Below are 21,199 nucleotides of genomic sequence, written 5' to 3'. Positions count from 1 at the left end.
TATTGATCTGACAGACTATAAGGAACAGTGCACAGTCTCTCTCTCTCTCTCTCTCTCTCTCTTTCTCTCTCTCTCTCTTTCTCTCTCACCTGAACCAGTAACTCGCTGCCACAGTTCAACCAGTAGCTCTGTTGCCCGAACCGGAACCAGAAACCAACCAAGTCTTTGCCGGCAACAGAAGAGTTAAACTGGGAGAAGGAGATTGAGCCGTACGAAGAATTCTTTTAAAGGACTTTATTAAATAAAGAACTTTACAGACTGCGCATGCCCGCCTGTGCCCACCTGATCAGTGGAGTTTTACAGCTGGACAATTGAGTAAGTCGAATGTATATGAAAGTGTTCAGTCATTTAAATAGCTATTTGAGTCTTAAGAAACTTGACCCTTGGAACGAACAGGGCCCTGCTTTCCTCAAAGACTTTGTCTTCAAGTAACTACGGTGGAACCCTGCTTACAAAGAAGATTTTGTGCACAACCTTGGAGCCTTCAAACCAGTGGAAAATCTGTTTGGAAAAGACTCTAATTTCGCGAAACCCCAACTTCCAGCTGCATCGACTGAGTGGAAGTTCTTGGACAAAGCCGAACCGCACTGCCTTTGTTCCAAACCACACGGACCATGTGCCGTGTGCTGTGATCTGAGCCCGAAGACAGAGAGGCCTCTCTGCGACGAAGTTCAGATAAGTTTAACAGTTTGGAGTTCATGATTCATGACATTTGAGAAATCAATTAGAAATGTTATTCTGTGATTCATAACTCTAGAATGTGTAATATCATTTAGTTTTCTTAAATATAAATGTGTGTTGCATTAAACTGTTTTGTTGATAATTTTAGAAATAAAATCTGTCAACCCCGAGAAATATCTTCTCATTCCTGTTTAACTGTTTAGTCTGAAATTGACACAAGTCAATAGACGTTAGATAATTGGTGTCCCTGCCTATCCATGATCATTGAATAATAATCAGTTAAGGGAAATTGTGGTAACAAGTAACGATAGGATCTTTCTCGGCACCTAAACGTAAATGAGACTGATATATATATAACGAGAAGTTACCTGACATAAATACTAACCTGCGTAGTTATTTAATGTCTGACTAACAATACTAACGAGAGACTCACCTTCGTCTTACTAACCGGTATTGTAGTTAATGTGTTTATAACCTTTTTTGTTTAACGATTTGTGTGTTAGAGCATCAGACTTTTAATCTGAGGGTCCAGGGTTCGAGTCCCTGTTCGGGCGCCTTGTTGACCGAGGGCCATGATGGTGAAAAGCCTGGATGGCCTTCCAGGTGACAATGAAATATGCAGTTGCGTCTAGGCAAGGTGTCTAGTCCTCTTTGCTTCTTTCGGCAAATATCCAGCCTGGGCAAGTGTTGTCTTCCAGAGGCAAGTCAAGCCAGGAACTCTGAGAGATGTTTTTGCTGTTGACGACGTGTCACTTTAGAACAGCACAACATGCATCTCTACTTGACTTGGCACAATCTGTGAGGGTTGGGCCAACACAACGTGTCCACACATTTGCAGGCGTCTTGAAATACTTGGAATGACCTGTGGCCCCATGCCATGCAGAAGTCCACAGCTATGCGTGTCAGCATGCTCTGCTCTTCATCCCCAATGTGCCACTTGTAAGAACTGTGTAAAAAGCGACAGAGAACGTGATCAGCAAAGAAACACAATTCTCCTGAGAACGACAATCATCGTGCCGATCGTAATCTCAGTGCATACCTGGATGCCCAACAAGCCAAGCCAGTGGTTCCCAAGCGTTGTAATGCCACGGCACACTTTGCTGAGACCAAAAACCTTCGCGGCGCACCAACATGAAAAAAAAAAAAAGGATTTACTAGGTATTGTCTCACCTGAATGGCAACAGGCTGCTAAAACTATTATCACACGCACATTGCATGTTAAAGTATGTCAGTAAGGGAGTAATTAAAAGGGCAAATGTGTGAAGTGCAAGGAGTGGACCTTAGTGGTTAGGTAAAAAAGTACACAGACAAACTAAATAATCCCTTGATACAAATCATTTATTTAGTGCAGACAGACCAAGACCAGCCACAATAAACTATTCGCAGTAAATATAAATTCACAGCAAAATAGGTTCAGTTCACAATATCCTATAACAAGCTGCACAAAGGCAGCGCTAGCAGTGGAAAGAACGAAGAACTGCAGGAGAAACGCCGGGGCTATTTAGAGCCCGATTATTCAACACAGAGGGGGAAAACCAAGGCCAAATGACACTTAGAGGAACAGGAGACATCCAACAACAGTATAAAGATAAAAAGGAATTCACCACATGTCCCTTTAATCAATTGCCTTGCAGTTCCACTGTGTAGCGTTATGTTGGGTTTATTTTGATAAGAGCATTCGGGCTCTGAGCTGAAGCACTGATCTAAAGAAGACCTCTCCACCCCCAAAGTTATCAGATTTCCTTTGCTCATCAGCTTGGAACTGGTTTGCATCAAAGTGACAGTTTTGGGGAGGATGGCACCGAGAAGAGGCCAAATAGGTTGAATCCTGCTATGAGATGTCTGGAGAAAGGGGCCTGTAGGTGATAAAAACTCTTTGAAGTGGACGAGAGCCGAAATCCCGACATAGAGCTACGAACCCGGGCCAACCGGCATTTCCAAAAGATGGCATGGATTGACATCAGTCATAAATCAAGCCCCCCTCCATTAGGACACTGGGGGCTGAAACCGAAATCCAATCTCAAGAACTCAAGAACCAATCACCTATTGATCTGACAGACTATAAGGAACAGTGCACAGTCTCTCTCTCTCTCTCTCTCTCTCTCTCTCTCTCTCTCTCTCTCGCTCTATTTCTCTCTCACCTGAACCAGTAACTCGCTGCCACAGCTCAACCTGTAGCTCTGTTGCCCGAACCGGAACCAGAAACCAACCAAGTCTTTGCCGGCAACAGAAGAGTTAAACTGGGAGAAGGAGATTGAGCCGTACGAAGAATTCTATTAAAGGACTATATTAAAGAAAGAACTTTACAGACTGCGCATGCCCGCCTGTGCCCACCTGATCAGTGGAGTTTTACAGCTGGACAATTGAGTAAGTCGAATGTATATGAAAGTGTTCAGTCATTTAAATAGCTATTTGAGTCTTAAGAAACTTGACCCTTGGAACGAACAGGGCTCTGCTTTCCTCAAAGACTTTGTCTTCAAGTAACTACGGTGGAACCCTGCTTACAAAGAAGATTTTGTGCACAACCTTGGAGCCTTCAAACCAGTGGAAAATCTGTTTGGAAAAGACTCTAATTTCGCGAAACCCCAATTTCCAGGTGCATCGACTGAGTGGAAGTTCTTGGACAAAGCCGAACCGCACTGCCTTTGTTCCAAACCACACGGACCATGTGCCGTGTGCTGTGATCTGAGCCCGAAGACAGAGAGGCCTCTCTGCGACGAAGTTCAGATAAGTTTAACAGTTTGGAGTTCATGATTCATGACATTTGAGAAATCAATTAGAAATGTTATTCTGTGATTCAAAACTCTAGAATGTGTAATATCATTTCGTTTTCTTAAATATAAATGTGTGTTGCATTAAACTGTTTTGTTGATAATTTTAGAAATAAAATCTGTCAACCCCGAGAAATATCTTCTCATTCCTGTTTAACTGTTTAGTCTGAAATTGACACAAGTCAATAGACGTTAGATTATTGGTGGCCCTGCCTATCCTTGATCATTGAATAATAATCAGTTAAGGGAAATTGTGGTAACAAGTAACGATAGGATCTTTCTCGGCACCTAAACGTAAATGAGACAGATATATATATAACGAGAAGTTACCTGACATAAATACTAACCTGCGTAGTTATTTAATGTCTGACTAACAATACTAACGAGAGACTCACCTTCGTCTTACTAACCGGTATTGTAGTTAATGTGTTTATAACCTTTTTTGTTTAACGATTTGTGTGTAATCATATGCGATCCCATGGTCTTTGATTTGGTCACGGAAGTGATTTGTCTTTGATTTGTTGATCTAGAGTTGAATTTTGATTAGCTTTTCCCTTTTGTATAATTAGTGTAGTGCTACATTTAGTCTTTGTTTTTGAATAAATTTAACAATTTATATCTTTGGAATTGGTGTCTGTGTCCAATTATTACAGAAATTGAGTTCTACAAGATTCCAGGATTCGTGATAAGGTGATACTATAAATTCACTTCTTAAATTGAAATTTTTAAGTGTACCTTACGATACAACTGATAGCACTGCAACTCAGTGTAGGTGTGCGTTCAGTCCGGCAAACACAACATTTCAGTTATGAAACGCTTTCTACAGGTGATGTATAAATGTAATATTTTCACACATTTGAATAAGTTTGATTTGATACAAGATTTATGAAGTTGACCAAACAAAATGACATAATATTTTTCAGGGGATAAAAATCTCACGACACAATTGGGTAGTCCTCACGGCACACGGGTTGAAAACCACTGAGCCAAGCCACGGTGCTTCTTGGCTTTGCACGGCCACTGAGACTGCCAGGGGAAGACGGTGAGAAGCTTCCCTTTGATAGCTCAGCTGGTGGAGCGGAGGACTGGAGGTTTCAGGCTGCGGGCATCCTTAGGTCGCTGGTTCAATTCCGGCTCGAAGGAAGGCGTGATTATGGTTTGACATCGGTTTTGGACGAGCTCCCAAATGTCAAGCCATTGGAATTGCATGAGGACAAGGAGAAAACACCGGAAATTTGGATTTGCTGTGGAGAACTCGCATTGCCCAAACATCTCATATGCATGTGACCCTTTTCACCCTGAGCCCAGTTTTCTAAACCGGCCAGAAAGCGGTCTGGAACAATCATGAAGCCAACACATTGTGAAGCACTTCACTGAAGCTCGGGTAGCTCAGCCAGGAGGGCATCAGACTTTTAATCTGAGGGTCCGGGGTTTGAGTCCCTGTTCGGGCGCCTTGTTGACTGAGGGCCATGATGGTGAAAAGCCTGGATGGCCTTCCAGGTGACAATGAAATATGCAGTTGCGTCTAGGCAAGGTGTCTAGTCCTCTTTGCTTCTTTCGGCAAATATCCAGCCTGGGCAAGTCAAGCCAGGAACTCTGAGAGATGTTTTTGCCGTTGACGACGTGTCACTTTAGAACAGCACAACATGCATCTCTACTTGACTTGGCACAATCTGTGAGGGTTGGGCCAACACAACGTGTCCACACATTTGCAGGCGTCTTGAAATACTTGGAATGACCTGTGGCCCCATGCCATGCAGAAGTCCACAGCTATGCGTGTCAGCATGCTCTGCTCCTCATCCCCAATGTGCCACTTGTAAGAACTGTGTAAAAAGCGACAGAGAACGTGATCAGCAAAGAAACACAATTCTCCTGAGAACGACAATCATCGTGCCGATCGTAATCTCAGTGCATACCTGGATGCCCAACAAGCCAAGCCAGTGGTTCCCAAGCGTTGTAATGCCACGGCACACTTTGCTGAGACCAAAAACCTTCGCGGCGCACCAACATGAAAAAAAAAAAAAAGGATTTACTAGGTATTGTCTCACCTGAATGGCAACAGGCTGCTAAAACTATTATCACACGCACATTGCATGTTAAAGTATGTCAGTAAGGGAGTAATTAAAAGGGCAAATGTGTGAAGTGCAAGGAGTGGCCCTTAGTGGTTAAGTAAAAAAGTACACAGACAAACTAAATAATCCCTTGATACAAATCATTTATTTAGTGCAGACAGACCAAGACCAGCCACAATAAACTATTCGCAGTAAATATAAATTCACAGCAAAATAGGTTCAGTTCACAATATCCTATAACAAGCTGCACAAAGGCAGCGCTAGCAGTGGAAAGAACGAAGAACTGCAGGAGAAACGCCGGGGCTATTTAGAGCCCGATTATTCAACACAGAGGGGGAAAACCAAGGCCAAATGAGACTTAGAGGAACAGGAGACATCCAACAACAGTATAAAGATAAAAAGGAATTCACCACATGTCCCTTTAATCAATTGCCTTGCAGTTCCACTGTGTAGCGTTATGTTGGGTGTATTTTGATAAGAGCATTCGGGCTCTGAGCTGAAGCACTGATCTAAAGAAGACCTCTCCACCCCCAAAGTTATCAGATTTCCTTTGCTCATCAGCTTGGAACTGGTTTGCATCAAAGTGACAGTTTTGGGGAGGATGGCACCGAGAAGAGGCCAAATAGGTTGAATCCTGCTATGAGATGTCTGGAGAAAGGGGCCTGTAGGTGATAAAAACTCTTTGAAGTGGACGAGAGCCGAAATCCCGACATAGAGCTACGAACCCGGGCCAACCGGCATGTCCAAAAGATGGCATGGATTGACATCAGTCATAAATCAAGCCCCCCTCCATTAGGACACTGGGGGCTGAAACCGAAATCCAATCTCAAGAACTCAAGAACCAATCACCTATTGATCTGACAGACTATAAGGAACAGTGCACAGTCTCTCTCTCTCTCTCTCTCTCTTTCTCTCTCACCTGAACCTGTAACTCGCTGCCACAGCTCAACCTGTAGCTCTGTTGCCCGAACCGGAACCAGAAACCAACCAAGTCTTTGCCGGCAACAGAAGAGTTAAACTGGGAGAAGGAGATTGAGCCGTACGAAGAATTCTATTAAAGGACTTTATTAAATAAAGAACTTTACAGACTGCGCATGCCCGCCTGTGCCCACCTGATCAGTGGAGTTTTACAGCTGGACAATTGAGTAAGTCGAATGTATATGAAAGTGTTCAGTCATTTAAATAGCTATTTGAGTCTTAAGAAACTTGACCCTTGGAACGAACAGGGCCCTGCTTTCCTCAAAGACTTTGTCTTCAAGTAACTACGGTGGAACCCTGCTTACAAAGAAGATTTTGTGCACAACCTTGGAGCCTTCAAACCAGTGGAAAATCTGTTTGGAAAAGACTCTAATTTCGCGAAACCCCAATTTCCAGGTGCATCGACTGAGTGGAAGTTCTCGGACAAAGCCGAACCGCACTGCCTTTGTTCCAAACCACACGGACCATGTGCCGTGTGCTGTGATCTGAGCCCGAAGACAGAGAGGCCTCTCTGCGACGAAGTTCAGATAAGTTTAACAGTTTGGAGTTCATGATTCATGACATTTGAGAAATCAATTAGAAATGTTATTCTGTGATTCAAAACTCTAGAATGTGTAATATCATTTAGTTTTCTTAAATATAAATGTGTGTTGCATTAAACTGTTTTGTTGATAATTTTAGAAATAAAATCTGTCAACCCCGAGAAATATCTTCTCATTACTGTTTAACTGTTTAGTCTGAAATTGACACAAGTCAATAGACGTTAGATTATTGGTGGCCCTGCCTATCCTTGATCATTGAATAATAATCAGTTAAGGGAAATTGTGGTAACAAGTAATGATAGGATCTTTCTCGGCACCTAAACGTAAATGAGACTGATATATATATAACGAGAAGTTACCTGACATAAATACTAACCTGCGTAGTTATTTAATGTCTGACTAACAATACTAACGAGAGACTCACCTTCGTCTTACTAACCGGTATTGTAGTTAATGTGTTTATAACCTTTTTTGTTTAACGATTTGTGTGTTATCATATGCGATCCCATGGTCTTTGATTTGGTCACGGAAGTGATTTGTCTTTGATTTGTTGATCTAGAGTTGAATTTTAATTAGCTTTTCCCTTTTGTATAATTAGTGTAGTGCTACATTTAGTCTTTGGTTTTGAATAAATTTAACAATTTATATCTTTGGAATTGGTGTCTGTGTCCAATTATTACAGAAATTGAGTTCTACAAGATTCCAGGATTCGTGATAAGGTGATACTATAAATTCACTTCTTAAATTGAAATTTATAAGTGTACCTTACGATACAACTGATAGCACTGCAACTCAGTGTAGGTGTGCGTTCAGTCCGGCAAACACAACATTTCAGTTATGAAACGCTTTCTACAGGTGATGTATAAATGTAATATTTTCACACATTTGAATAAGTTTGATTTGATACAAGATTTATGAAGTTGACCAAACAAAATGACATAATATTTTTCAGGGGATAAAAATCTCACGACACAATTGGGTAGTCCTCACGGCACACGGGTTGAAAACCACTGAGCCAAGCCACGGTGCTTCTTGGCTTTGCACGGCCACTGAGACTGCCAGGGGAAGACGTTGAGAAGCTTCCCTTCGATAGCTCAGTTGGTATAGCGGAGGACTGTAGGTTTCAGCCAGCGGGCATCCTTAGGACGCTGGTTCAATTCCGGCTCGAAGGAAGGCGTGATTATGGTTTGACATCGGTTTTGGACGAGCTCCCAAATGTCAAGCCATTGGAATTGCATGAGGACAAGGAGAAAACACCGGAAATTTGGATTTGCTGTGGAGAACTCGCATTGCCCAAACATCTCATATGCATGTGACCCTTTTCACCCTGAGCCCAGTTTTCTAAACCGGCCAGAAAGCGGTCTGGAACAATCATGAAGCACTTCACTGAAGCCCGGGTAGCTCAGCCGGTAGAGCATCAGACTCTTAATCTGAGGGTCCAGGGTTCGAGTCTCTGTTCGGGCGCCTTGTTGACCGAGGGCCATGATGGTGAAAAGCCTGGATGGCCTTCCAGGTGACAATGAAATATGCAGTTGCGTCTAGGCAAGGTGTCTAGTCCTCTTTGCTTCTTTCGGCAAATATCCAGCCTGGGCAAGTGTTGTCTTCCAGAGGCAAGTCAAGCCAGGAACTCTGAGAGATGTTTTTGCCGTTGACGACGTGTCACTTTAGAACAGCACAACATGCATCTCTACTTGACTTGGCACAATCTGTGAGGGTTGGGCCAACACAACGTGTCCACACATTTGCAGGCGTCTTGAAATACTTGGAATGACCTGTGGCCCCATGCCATGCAGAAGTCCACAGCTATGCGTGTCAGCATGCTCTGCTCCTCATCCCCAATGTGCCACTTGTAAGAACTGTGTAAAAAGCGACAGAGAACGTGATCAGCAAAGAAACACAATTCTCCTGAGAACGACAATCATCGTGCCGATCGTAATCTCAGTGTATACCTGGATGCCCAACAAGCCAAGCCAGTGGTTCCCAAGCGTTGTAATGCCACGGCACACTTTGCTGAGACCAAAAACCTTCGCGGCGCACCAACATGAAAAAAAAAAAAAAGGATTTACTAGGTATTGTCTCACCTGAATGGCAACAGGCTGCTAAAACTATTATCACACGCACATTGCATGTTAAAGTATGTCAGTAAGGGAGTAATTAAAAGGGCAAATGTGTGAAGTGCAAGGAGTGGCACTTAGTGGTTAGGTAAAAAAGTACACAGACAAACTAAATAATCCCTTGATACAAATCATTTATTTAGTGCAGACAGACCAAGACCAGCCACAATAAACTATTCGCAGTAAATATAAATTCACAGCAAAATAGGTTCAGTTCACAATATCCTATAACAAGCTGCACAAAGGCAGCGCTAGCAGTGGAAAGAACGAAGAACTGCAGGAGAAACGCCGGGGCTATTTAGAGCCCGATTATTCAACACAGAGGGGGAAAACCAAGGCCAAATGAGACTTAGAGGAACAGGAGACATCCAACAACAGTATAAAGATAAAAAGGAATTCACCACATGTCCCTTTAATCAATTGCCTTGCAGTTCCACTGTGTAGCATTATGTTGGGTGTATTTTGATAAGAGCATTCGGGCTCTGAGCTGAAGCACTGATCTAAAGAAGACCTCTCCACCCCCAAAGTTATCAGATTTCCTTTGCTCATCAGCTTGGAACTGGTTTGCATCAAAGTGACAGTTTTGGGGAGGATGGCACCGAGAAGAGGCCAAATAGGTTGAATCCTGCTATGAGATGTCTGGAGAAAGGGGCCTGTAGGTGATAAAAACTCTTTGAAGTGGACGAGAGCCGAAATCCCGACATAGAGCTACGAACCCGGGCCAACCGGCATTTCCAAAAGATGGCATGGATTGACATCAGTCATAAATCAAGCCCCCCTCCATTAGGACACTGGGGGCTGAAACCGAAATCCAATCTCAAGAACTCAAGAACCAATCACCTATTGATCTGACAGACTATAAGGAACAGTGCACAGTCTCTCTCTCTCTCTCTCTCTCTCTCTCTCTCTCTTTCTCTCTCACCTGAACCAGTAACTTGCTGCCACAGCTCAACCTGTAGCTCTGTTGCCCAAACCGGAACCAGAAACCAACCAAGTCTTTGCCGGCAACAGAAGAGTTAAACTGGGAGAAGGAGATTGAGCCGTACGAAGAATTCTTTTAAAGGACTTTATTAAATAAAGAACTTTACAGACTGCGCATGCCCGCCTGTGCCCACCTGATCAGTGGAGTTTTACAGCTGGACAATTGAGTAAGTCGAATGTATATGAAAGTGTTCAGTCATTTAAATAGCTATTTGAGTCTTAAGAAACTTGACCCTTGGAACGAACAGGGCCCTGCTTTCCTCAAAGACTTTGTCTTCAAGTAACTACGGTGGAACCCTGCTTACAAAGAAGATTTTGTGCACAACCTTGGAGCCTTCAAACCAGTGGAAAATCTGTTTGGAAAAGACTCTAATTTCGCGAAACCCCAACTTCCAGGTGCATCGACTGAGTGGAAGTTCTCGGACAAAGCCGAACCGCACTGCCTTTGTTCCAAACCACACGGACCATGTGCCGTGTGCTGTGATCTGAGCCCGAAGACAGAGAGGCCTCTCTGCGACGAAGTTCAGATAAGTTTAACAGTTTGGAGTTCATGATTCATGACATTTGAGAAATCAATTAGAAATGTTATTCTGTGATTCATAACTCTAGAATGTGTAATATCATTTAGTTTTCTTAAATATAAATGTGTGTTGCATTAAACTGTTTTGTTGATAATTTTAGAAATAAAATCTGTCAACCCCGAGAAATATCTTCTCATTCCTGTTTAACTGTTTAGTCTGAAATTGACACAAGTCAATAGACGTTAGATTATTGGTGGCCCTGCCTATCCTTGATCATTGAATAATAATCAGTTAAGGGAAATTGTGGTAACAAGTAATGATAGGATCTTTCTCGGCACCTAAACGTAAATGAGACTGATATATATATAACGAGAAGTTACCTGACATAAATACTAACCTGCGTAGTTATTTAATGTCTGACTAACAATACTAACGAGAGACTCACCTTCGTCTTACTAACCGGTATTGTAGTTAATGTGTTTATAACCTTTTTTGTTTAACGATTTGTGTGTTATCATATGCGATCCCATGGTCTTTGATTTGGTCACGGAAGTGATTTGTCTTTGATTTGTTGATCTAGAGTTGAATTTTAATTAGCTTTTCCCTTTTGTATAATTAGTGTAGTGCTACATTTAGTCTTTGGTTTTGAATAAATTTAACAATTTATATCGTTGGAATTGGTGTCTGTGTCCAATTATTACAGAAATTGAGTTCTACAAGATTCCAGGATTCGTGATAAGGTGATACTATAAATTCACTTCTTAAATTGAAATTTATAAGTGTACCTTACGATACAACTGATAGCACTGCAACTCAGTGTAGGTGTGCGTTCAGTCCGGCAAACACAACATTTCAGTTATGAAACGCTTTCTACAGGTGATGTATAAATGTAATATTTTCACACATTTGAATAAGTTTGATTTGATACAAGATTTATGAAGTTGACCAAACAAAATGACATAATATTTTTCAGGGGATAAAAATCTCACGACACAATTGGGTAGTCCTCACGGCACACGGGTTGAAAACCACTGAGCCAAGCCACGGTGCTTCTTGGCGTTGCACGGCCACTGAGACTGCCAGGGGAAGACGTTGAGAAGCTTCCCTTTGATAGCTCAGTTGGTAGAGTGGAGGACTGTAGGTTTCAGGCAGCGGGCATCCTTAGGTCGCTGGTTCAATTCCTGCTCGAAGGAAGGCGTGATTATGGTTTGACATCGGTTTTTTGACGAGCTCCCAAATGTCAAGCCATTGGAATTGCATGAGGACAAGGAGAAAACACCGGAAATTCGGATTTGCTGTGGAAAACTCGCATTGGCCAAACATCTCATATGCATGTGACCCTTTTCAATATCCAGCCTGGGCAAGTGTTGTCTTCCAGAGGCAAGTCAAGCCAGGAACTCTGAGAGATGTTTTTGCCGTTGACGACGTGTCACTTTAGAACAGCACAACATGCATCTCTACTTGACTTGGCACAATCTGTGAGGGTTGGGCCAACACAACGTGTCCACACATTTGCAGGCGTCTTGAAATACTTGGAATGACCTGTGGCCCCATGCCATGCAGAAGTCCACAGCTATGCGTGTCAGCATGCTCTGCTCCTCATCCCCAATGTGCCACTTGTAAGAACTGTGTAAAAAGCGACAGAGAACGTGATCAGCAAAGAAACACAATTCTCCTGAGAACGACAATCATCGTGCCGATCGTAATCTCAGTGCATACCTGGATGCCCAACAAGCCAAGCCAGTGGTTCCCAAGCGTTGTAATGCCACGGCACACTTTGCTGAGACCAAAAACCTTCGCGGCGCACCAACATGAAAAAAAAAAAAAAGGATTTACTAGGTATTGTCTCACCTGAATGGCAACAGGCTGCTAAAACTATTATCACATGCACATTGCATGTTAAAGTATGTCAGTAAGGGAGTAATTAAAAGGGCAAATGTGTGAAGTGCAAGGAGTGGCCCTTAGTGGTTAGGTAAAATAGTACACAGACAAACTAAATAATCCCTTGATACAAATCATTTATTTAGTGCAGACAGACCAAGACCAGCCACAATAAACTATTCGCAGTAAATATAAATTCACAGCAAAATAGGTTCAGTTCACAATATCCTATAACAAGCTGTATTTAACGAAGTGGTTAAACGTTACAAAGGGCATTACAATTGTTGAAAAACAATAGCACACGGATCAAACATGCTATCCCCGCCGTTTTATTCGATTTGATTAGACGTTTCGCGACCGAAATGTTTTGTGTGCAGACTGAATGCACACCTGAGCCGAGCACGATCACAATACATATCCACAGTTAATCTAAGCAGTATCATATTGTAACCGTTTCGGTCTGTTATCAACCCTTCCGGATCCAAAACCAGGAGTCAGACACCCTTTTCGGTGGACACGCTGTTGACTTCTCACAAGCACCATCTGCCTTCACAAAGGCAGCACTAGCAGTGGAAAGAACGAAGAACTGCAGGAGAAACGCCGGGGCTATTTAGAGCCCGATTATTCAACACAGAGGGGGGAAACCAAAGCCAAATGAGACAAAGTGACAGTTTTGGGGAGGATGGCACCGAGAAGAGGCCAAATAGGTTGAAACCTGCTATGAGATGTCTGGAGAAAGGGGCCTGTAGGTGATAAAAACTCTTTGAAGTGGACGAGAGCCGAAATCCCGACATAGAGCTACGAACCCGGGCCAACCGGCATTTCCAAAAGATGGCATGGATTGACATCAGTCATAAATCAAGCCCCCCTCCATTAGGACACTGGGGGCTGAAACCGAAATCCAATCTCAAGAACTCAAGAACCAATCACCTATTGATCTGACAGACTATAAGGAACAGTGCACAGTCTCTCTCTCTCTCTCTCTCTCTCTTTCTCTCTCACCTGAACCAGTAACTCGCTGCCACAGCTCAACCTGTAGCTCTGTTGCCCGAACCGGAACCAGAAACCAACCAAGTCTTTGCCAGCAACAGAAGAGTTAAACTGGGAGAAGGAGATTGAGCCGTACGAAGAATTCTTTTAAAGGACTTTATTAAATAAAGAACTTTACAGACTGCGCATGCCCGCCTGTGCCCACCTGATCAGTGGAGTTTTACAGCTGGACAATTGAGTAAGTCGAATGTATATGAAAGTGTTCAGTCATTTAAATAGCTATTTGAGTCTTAAGAAACTTGACCCTTGGAACGAACAGGGCCCTGCTTTCCTCAAAGACTTTGTCTTCAAGTAACTACGGTGGAACCCTGCTTACAAAGAAGATTTTGTGCACAACCTTGGAGCCTTCAAACCAGTGGAAAATCTGTTTGGAAAAGACTCTAATATCGCGAAACCCCAACTTCCAGGTGCATCGACTGAGTGGAAGTTCTTGGACAAAGCCGAACCGCACTGCCTTTGTTCCAAACCACACGGACCATGTGCCGTGTGCTGTGATCTGAGCCCGAAGACAGAGAGGCCTCTCTGCGACGAAGTTCAGATAAGTTTAACAGTTTGGAGTTCATGATTCATGACATTTGAGAAATCAATTAGAAATGTTATTCTGTGATTCATAACTCTTGAATGTGTAATATCATTTAGTTTTCTTAAATATAAATGTGTGATGCATTAAACTGTTTTGTTGATAATTTTAGAAATAAAATCTGTCAACCCCGAGAAATATCTTCTCATTCCTGTTTAACTGTTTAGTCTGAAATTGACACAAGTCAATAGACGTTAGATTATTGGTGGCCCTGCCTATCCTTGATCATTGAATAATAATCAGTTAAGGGAAATTGTGGTAACAAGTAATGATAGGATCTTTCTCGGCACCTAAACGTAAATGAGACTGATATATATATCACGAGAAGTTACCTGACATAAATACTAACCTGCGTAGTTATTTAATGTCTGACTAACAATACTAACGAGAGACTCACCTTCGTCTTACTAACCGGTATTGTAGTTAATGTGTTTATAACCTTTTTTGTTTAACGATTTGTGTGTTATCATATGCGATCCCATGGTCTTTGATTTGGTCACGGAAGTGATTTGTCTTTGATTTGTTGATCTAGAGTTGAATTTTAATTAGCTTTTCCCTTTTGTATAATTAGTGTAGTGCTACATTTAGTCTTTGGTTTTGAATAAATTTAACAATTTATATCTTTGGAATTGGTGTCTGTGTCCAATTATTACAGAAATTGAGTTCTACAAGATTCCAGGATTCGTGATAAGGTGATACTATAAATTCACTTCTTAAATTGAAATTTATAAGTGTACCTTACGATACAACTGATAGCACTGCAACTCAGTGTAGGTGTGCGTTCAGTCCGGCAAACACAACATTTCAGTTATGAAACGCTTTCTACAGGTGATGTATAAATGTAATATTTTCACACATTTGAATAAGTTTGATTTGATACAAGATTTATGAAGTTGACCAAACAAAATGACATAATATTTTTCAGGGGATAAAAATCTCACGACACAATTGGGTAGTACTCACGGTACACGGGTTGAAAACCACTGAGCCAAGCCACGGTGCTTCTTGGCTTTGCACGGCCACAGAGACTTCCAGAGGAAGACGGTGAGAAGCTTCCCTTTGATAGCTCAGTTGGTAGAGTGGAGGACTGTAGGTTTCAGGCAGCGGGCTTCCTTAGGTCGCTGGTTCAATTCCGGCTCGAAGAAAGGCGTGATTATGGTTTGACATCGGTTTTGGACGAGCTCCCAAATGTCAAGCCATTGGAATTGCATGAGGACAAGGAAAAAACCCCGGAAATTCGGATTTGTTGTGGAGAACTCGCATTGCCCACACATCTCATATGCATGTGACCCTTTTCACCCTGAGCCCAGTTTTCTAAACCGTCCAGAAAGCGGTCTGGAAATATCATGAAGCCAACACATTGTGAAGCACCTCACTGAAGCCCGGGTAGTTCAGCCGGTAGAGCATCAGACTTTTAATCCGAGGGTCCAGGGTTCAAGTCCCTGTTTGGGTGCCTTGTTGACCGAGGGCCATGATGGTAAAATGACAATGAAATCTGCAGTTGCGTCTAGGCGAGGTGTCTAGTCCTCTTTGCTTCTTTCGGCAAATATCCAGCCTGTTGTCTTCCAGAGGCAAGTCAAGCCAGGAACTCTGAGAGATGTTTTTGCCGTTGACGACGTGTCACTTTAGAACAGCACAACATGCATCTCTACTTGACTTGGCACAATCTGTGAGGGTTGGGCCAACACAACGTGTCCACACATTTGCAGGCGTCTTGAAATACTTGGAATGACCTGTGGCCCCATGCCATGCAGAAGTCCACAGCTATGCGTGTCAGCATGCTCTGCTCCTCATCCCCAATGTGCCACTTGTAAGAACTGTGTAAAAAGCGACAGAGAACGTGATCAGCAAAGAAACACAATTCTCCTGAGAACGACAATCATCGTGCCGATCGTAATCTCAGTGCATACCTGGATGCCCAACAAGCCAAGCCAGTGGTTCCCAAGCGTTGTAATGCCACGGCACACTTTGCTGAGACCAAAAACCTTCGCGGCGCACCAACATGAAAAAATAAATAAAAGGATTTACTAGTTATTGTCTCAGCTGAATGGCAACAGGCTGCTAAAACTATTATCACACGCACATTGCATGTTAATGTATGTCAGTAAGGGAGTAATTAAAAGGGCAAATGTGTGAAGTGCAAGGAGTGGCCTTTAGTGGTTAGGTAAAAAAGTACACAGACAAACTAAATAATCCCTTGATACAAATCATTTATTTAGTGCAGACAGACCAAGACCAGCCACAATAAACTATTCGCAGTAAATATAAATTCACAGCAAAATAGGTTCAGTTCAAAATATCCTATAACAAGCTGTATGTAACGAAGTGGTTAAACGTTACAAAGGGCATTACAATTGTTGAAAAACAATAGCACACGGATCAAACATGCTATCCCCGCCATTTTATTCGATTTGATTAAACGTTTCGCGACCGAAATGTTTTGTGTGCGGACTGAACGCACACCTGAGCCGAGCACGATCACAATACATATCCACAGTTAATCTAAGCAGTATCATATTGTAACCGTTTCGGTCTGTTATCAACCCTTCCGGATCCAAAACCAGGAGTCAGACACCCTTTTCGGTGGACATGCTGTTGACTTCTCACAAGCACCATCTGCCTTCACAAAGGCAGCGCTAGCAGTGGAAAGAACGAAGAACTGCAGGAGAAACGCCGGGGCTATTTAGAGCCCGATTATTCAACACAGAGGGGGGAAACCAAAGCCAAATGAGACTTAGAGGAACAGGAGACATCCAACAACAGTATAAAGATGAAAAGGAATTCACCACATGTCCCTTTAATCAATTGCCTTGCAGTTCCACTGTGTAGCGTTATGTTGGGTGTATTTTGATAAGAGCATTTGGGCTCTGAGCTGAAGCACTGATCTAAAGAAGACCTCTCCACCCCCAAAGTTATCAGATTGCCTTTGCTCATCAGCTTGGAACTGGTTTGCATCAAAGTGACAGTTTTGGGGAGGATGGCACCGAGAAGAGGCCAAATAGGTTGAATCCTGCTATAGGATGTCTGGAGAAAGGGGCCTGTAGGTGATAAAAACTCTTTGAAGTGGACGAGAGCCGAAATCCCGACATAGAGCTACGAACCCGGGCCAACCGGCATTTCCAAAAGATGGCATGGATTGACATCAGTCATAAATCAAGCCCCCCTCCATTAGGACACTGGGGGCTGAAACCGAAATCCAATCTCAAGAACTCAAGAACCAATCACCTATTGATCTGACAGACTATAAGGAACAGTGCACAGTCTCTCTCTCTCTCTCTCTCTCTCTCTCTTTCTCTCTCTCTCTCTTTCTCTCTCACCTGAACCAGTAACTCGCTGCCACAGCTCAACCTGTAGCTCTGTTGCCCGAACCGGAACCAGAAACCAACCAAGTCTTTGCCGGCAACAGAAGAGTTAAACTGGGAGAAGGAGATTGAGCCGTACGAAGAATTCTTTTAAAGGACTTTATTAAATAAAGAACTTTACAGACTGCGCATGCCCGCCTGTGCCCACCTGATCAGTGGAGTTTTACAGCTGGACAATTGAGTAAGTCGAATGTATATGAAAGTGTTCAGTCATTTAAATAGCTATTTGAGTCTTAAGAAACTTGACCCTTGGAACGAACAGGGCCCTGCTTTCCTCAAAGACTTTGTCTTCAAGTAACTACGGTGGAACCCTGCTTACAAAGAAGATTTTGTGCACAACCTTGGAGCCTTCAAACCAGTGGAAAATCTGTTTGGAAAAGACTCTAATTTCGCGAAACCCCAACTTCCAGGTGCATCGACTGAGTGGAAGTTCTTGGACAAAGCCGAACCGCACTGCCTTTGTTCCAAACCACACGGACCATGTGCCGTGTGCTGTGATCTGAGCCCGAAGACAGAGAGGCCTCTCTGCGACGAAGTTCAGATAAGTTTAACAGTTTGGAGTTCATGATTCATGACATTTGAGAAATCAATTAGAAATGTTATTCTGTGATTCATAACTCTAGAATGTGTAATATCATTTAGTTTTCTTAAATATAAATGTGTGTTGCATTAAACTGTTTTGTTGATAATTTTAGAAATAAAATCTGTCAACCCCGAGAAATATCTTCTCATTCCTGTTTAACTGTTTAGTATGAAATTGACACAAGTCAATAGACGTTAGATTATTGGTGGCCCTGCCTATCCTTGATCATTGAATAATAATCAGTTAAGGGAAATTGTGGTAACAAGTAACGATAGGATCTTTCTCGGCACCTAAACGTAAATGAGACTGATATATATATAACGAGAAGTTACCTGACATAAATACTAACCTGCGTAGTTATTTAATGTCTGACTAACAATACTAACGAGAGACTCACCTTCGTCTTACTAACCGGTATTGTAGTTAATGTGTTTATGACATTTTTTGTTTAACGATTTGTGTGTTATCATATGCGATCCCATGGTCTTTGATTTGGTCACGGAAGTGATTTGTCTTTGATTTGTTGATCTAGAGTTGAATTTTGATTAGCTTTTCCCTTTTGTATAATTAGTGTAGTGCTACATTTAGTCTTTGTTTTTGAATAAATTTAACAATTTATATCTTTGGAATTGGTGTCTGTGTCCAATTATTACAGAAATTGAGTTCTACAAGATTCCAGGATTCGTGATAAGGTGATACTATAAATTCACTTCTTAAATTGAAATTTATAAGTGTACCTTACGATACAACTGATAGCACTGCAACTCAGTGTAGGTGTGCGTTCAGTCCGGCAAACACAACATTTCAGTTATGAAACGCTTTCTACAGGTGATGTATAAATGTAATATTTTCACACATTTGAATAAGTTTGATTTGATACAAGATTTATGAAGTTGACCAAACAAAATGACATAATATTTTTCAGGGGATAAAAATCTCACGACACAATTGGGTAGTCCTCACGGCACACGGGTTGAAAACCACTGAGCCAAGCCACGGTGCTTCTTGGCTTTGCACGGCCACTGAGACTGCCAGGGGAAGATGGTGAGAAGCTTCACTTCGATAGCTCAGTTGGTAGAGCGGAGAACTGTAGGTTTCAGGCAGCGGGCATCCTTAGGTCGCTGGTTCAATTCCGGCTCGAAGGAAGGCGTGATTATGGTTTGACATCGGTTTTGGACGAGCTCCCAAATGTCAAGCCATTGGAATTGCATGAGGACAAGGAGAAAACACCGGAAATTCGGATTTGCTGTGGAGAACTCGCATTGCCCAAACATCTCATATGCATGTGACCCTTTTCACCCTGAGCCCAGTTTTCTAAACCGGCCAGAAAGCGGTCTGGAACAATCATGAAGCCAACACATTGTGAAGCACTTCACTGAAGCCCGGGTAGCTCAGCCGGTAGAGCATCAGACTTTTAATCTGAGGGTCCAGGGTTCGAGTCCCTGTTCGGGCGCCTTGTTGACCGAGAGCCATGATGGTGAAAAGCCTGGATGGCCTTCCAGGTGACAATGAAATATGCAGTTGCGTCTAGGCAAGGTGTCTAGTCCTCTTTGCTTCTTTCGGCAAATATCCAGCCTGGGCAAGTGTTGTCTTCCAGAGGCAAGTCAAGCCAGGAACTCTGAGAGATGTTTTTGCCGTTGACGACGTGTCACTTTAGAACAGCACAACATGCATCTCTACTTGACTTGGCACAATCTGTGAGGGTTTGGGCCAACACAACGTGTCCACACATTTGCAGGCGTCTTGAAATACTTGGAATGACCTGTGGCCCCATGCCATGCAGAAGTCCACAGCTATGCCTCATCCCCAATGTGCCACTTGTAAGAACTTTGTAAAAAGCGACAGAGAACATGATCAGCAAAGAAACACAATTCTCCTGAGAACGACAATCATCGTGCCGATCGTAATCTCAGTGCATACCTGGATGCCCAACAAGCCAAGCCAGTGGTTCCCAAGCGTTGTAATGCCACGGCACACTTTGCTGAGACCAAAAACCTTCGCGGCGCACCAACATGAAAAAAAAAAAAAAGGATTTACTAGGTATTGTCTCACCTGAATGGCAACAGGCTGCTAAAACTATTATCACACGCACATTGCATGTTAAAGTATGTCAGTAAGGGAGTAATTAAAAGGGCAAATGTGTGAAGTGCAAGGAGTGGCCCTTAGTGGTTAGGTAAAAAAGTACACAGACAAACTAAATAATCCCTTGATACAAATCATTTATTTAGTGCAGACAGACCAAGACCAGCCACAATAAACTATTCGCAGTAAATATAAATTCACAGCAAAATAGGTTCAGTTCACAATATCCTATAACAAGCTGCACAAAGGCATCGCTAGCAGTGGAAAGTACGAAGAACTGCAGAAGAAACGCCGGGGCTATTTAGAGCCCGATTATTCAACACAGAGGGGGGAAACCAAAGCCAAATGAGACTTAGAGGAACAGGAGACATCCAACAACAGTATAAAGATGAAAAGGAATTCACCACATGTCCCTTTAATCAATTGCCTTGCAGTTCCACTGTGTAGCGTTATGTTGGGTGTATTTTGATAAGAGCATTTGGGCTCTGAGCTGAAGCACTGATCTAAAGAAGACCTCTCCACCCCCAAAGTTATCAGATTTCCTTTGCTCATCAGCTTGGAACTGGTTTGCATCAAAGTGACAGTTTTGGGGAGGATGGCACCGAGAAGAGGCCAAATAGGTTGAATCCTGCTATGAGATGTCTGGAGAAAGGGGCCTGTAGGTGATAAAAACTCTTTGAAGTGGACGAGAGCCGTAATCCCGACATAGAGCTACGAACCCGGGCCAACCGGCATTTCCAAATGATGGCATGGATTGACATCAGTCATAAATCAAGCCCCCCTCCATTAGGACACTGGGGGCTGAAACCGAAATCCAATCTCAAGAACTCAAGAACCAATCACCTATTGATCTGACAGACTATAAGGAACAGTGCACAGTCTCTCTCTCTCTCTCTCTCTCTCTCTCTCTTTCTCTCTCTCTCTCTTTCTCTCACCTGAACCAGTAACTCGCTGCCACAGCTCAACCTGTAGCTCTGTTGCCCGAACCGGAACCAGAAACC

General features: G+C 42.8%; 9 non-coding genes across 9 annotated transcripts; all 9 read left to right on the top strand.

The window, feature by feature from the left end:
* Nucleotides 1–4,506: 4,506 nt before the first annotated feature.
* Nucleotides 4,507–4,595, top strand: trnas-gga (transfer RNA serine (anticodon GGA)). The gene is given in 2 exon segments: nucleotides 4,507–4,543; nucleotides 4,560–4,595. It is a non-coding gene; the product is annotated as a tRNA-Ser (tRNA).
* Nucleotides 4,596–4,830: 235 nt separating this feature from the next.
* trnak-uuu (transfer RNA lysine (anticodon UUU)) lies at nucleotides 4,831–4,903 on the top strand. Its single transcript has one exon. It is a non-coding gene; the product is annotated as a tRNA-Lys (tRNA).
* Nucleotides 4,904–8,127: 3,224 nt separating this feature from the next.
* trnay-gua (transfer RNA tyrosine (anticodon GUA)) lies at nucleotides 8,128–8,216 on the top strand. Its single transcript is given in 2 exon segments — nucleotides 8,128–8,164; nucleotides 8,181–8,216. It is a non-coding gene; the product is annotated as a tRNA-Tyr (tRNA).
* Nucleotides 8,217–8,435: 219 nt separating this feature from the next.
* On the top strand, nucleotides 8,436–8,508 carry trnak-cuu (transfer RNA lysine (anticodon CUU)). The gene has a single exon. It is a non-coding gene; the product is annotated as a tRNA-Lys (tRNA).
* Nucleotides 8,509–11,764: 3,256 nt separating this feature from the next.
* On the top strand, nucleotides 11,765–11,853 carry trnay-gua (transfer RNA tyrosine (anticodon GUA)). Its single transcript is given in 2 exon segments — nucleotides 11,765–11,801; nucleotides 11,818–11,853. It is a non-coding gene; the product is annotated as a tRNA-Tyr (tRNA).
* A 3,374-nt stretch (nucleotides 11,854–15,227) lies between these two features.
* trnay-gua (transfer RNA tyrosine (anticodon GUA)) lies at nucleotides 15,228–15,316 on the top strand. The gene is given in 2 exon segments: nucleotides 15,228–15,264; nucleotides 15,281–15,316. It is a non-coding gene; the product is annotated as a tRNA-Tyr (tRNA).
* A 235-nt stretch (nucleotides 15,317–15,551) lies between these two features.
* Nucleotides 15,552–15,624, top strand: trnak-uuu (transfer RNA lysine (anticodon UUU)). Its single transcript has one exon. It is a non-coding gene; the product is annotated as a tRNA-Lys (tRNA).
* Nucleotides 15,625–19,172: 3,548 nt separating this feature from the next.
* Nucleotides 19,173–19,261, top strand: trnay-gua (transfer RNA tyrosine (anticodon GUA)). Its single transcript is given in 2 exon segments — nucleotides 19,173–19,209; nucleotides 19,226–19,261. It is a non-coding gene; the product is annotated as a tRNA-Tyr (tRNA).
* A 235-nt stretch (nucleotides 19,262–19,496) lies between these two features.
* trnak-uuu (transfer RNA lysine (anticodon UUU)) lies at nucleotides 19,497–19,569 on the top strand. Its single transcript has one exon. It is a non-coding gene; the product is annotated as a tRNA-Lys (tRNA).
* Nucleotides 19,570–21,199: the final 1,630 nt, after the last annotated feature.

Source organism: Amia ocellicauda, unplaced genomic scaffold, assembly GCF_036373705.1.
Source record: "Amia ocellicauda isolate fAmiCal2 unplaced genomic scaffold, fAmiCal2.hap1 HAP1_SCAFFOLD_97, whole genome shotgun sequence".
NCBI lineage: Eukaryota > Metazoa > Chordata > Actinopteri > Amiiformes > Amiidae > Amia > Amia ocellicauda.
Note: the sequence above shows the minus strand (reverse complement) of the source record. Positions and strands in the feature narration are given on the sequence as shown.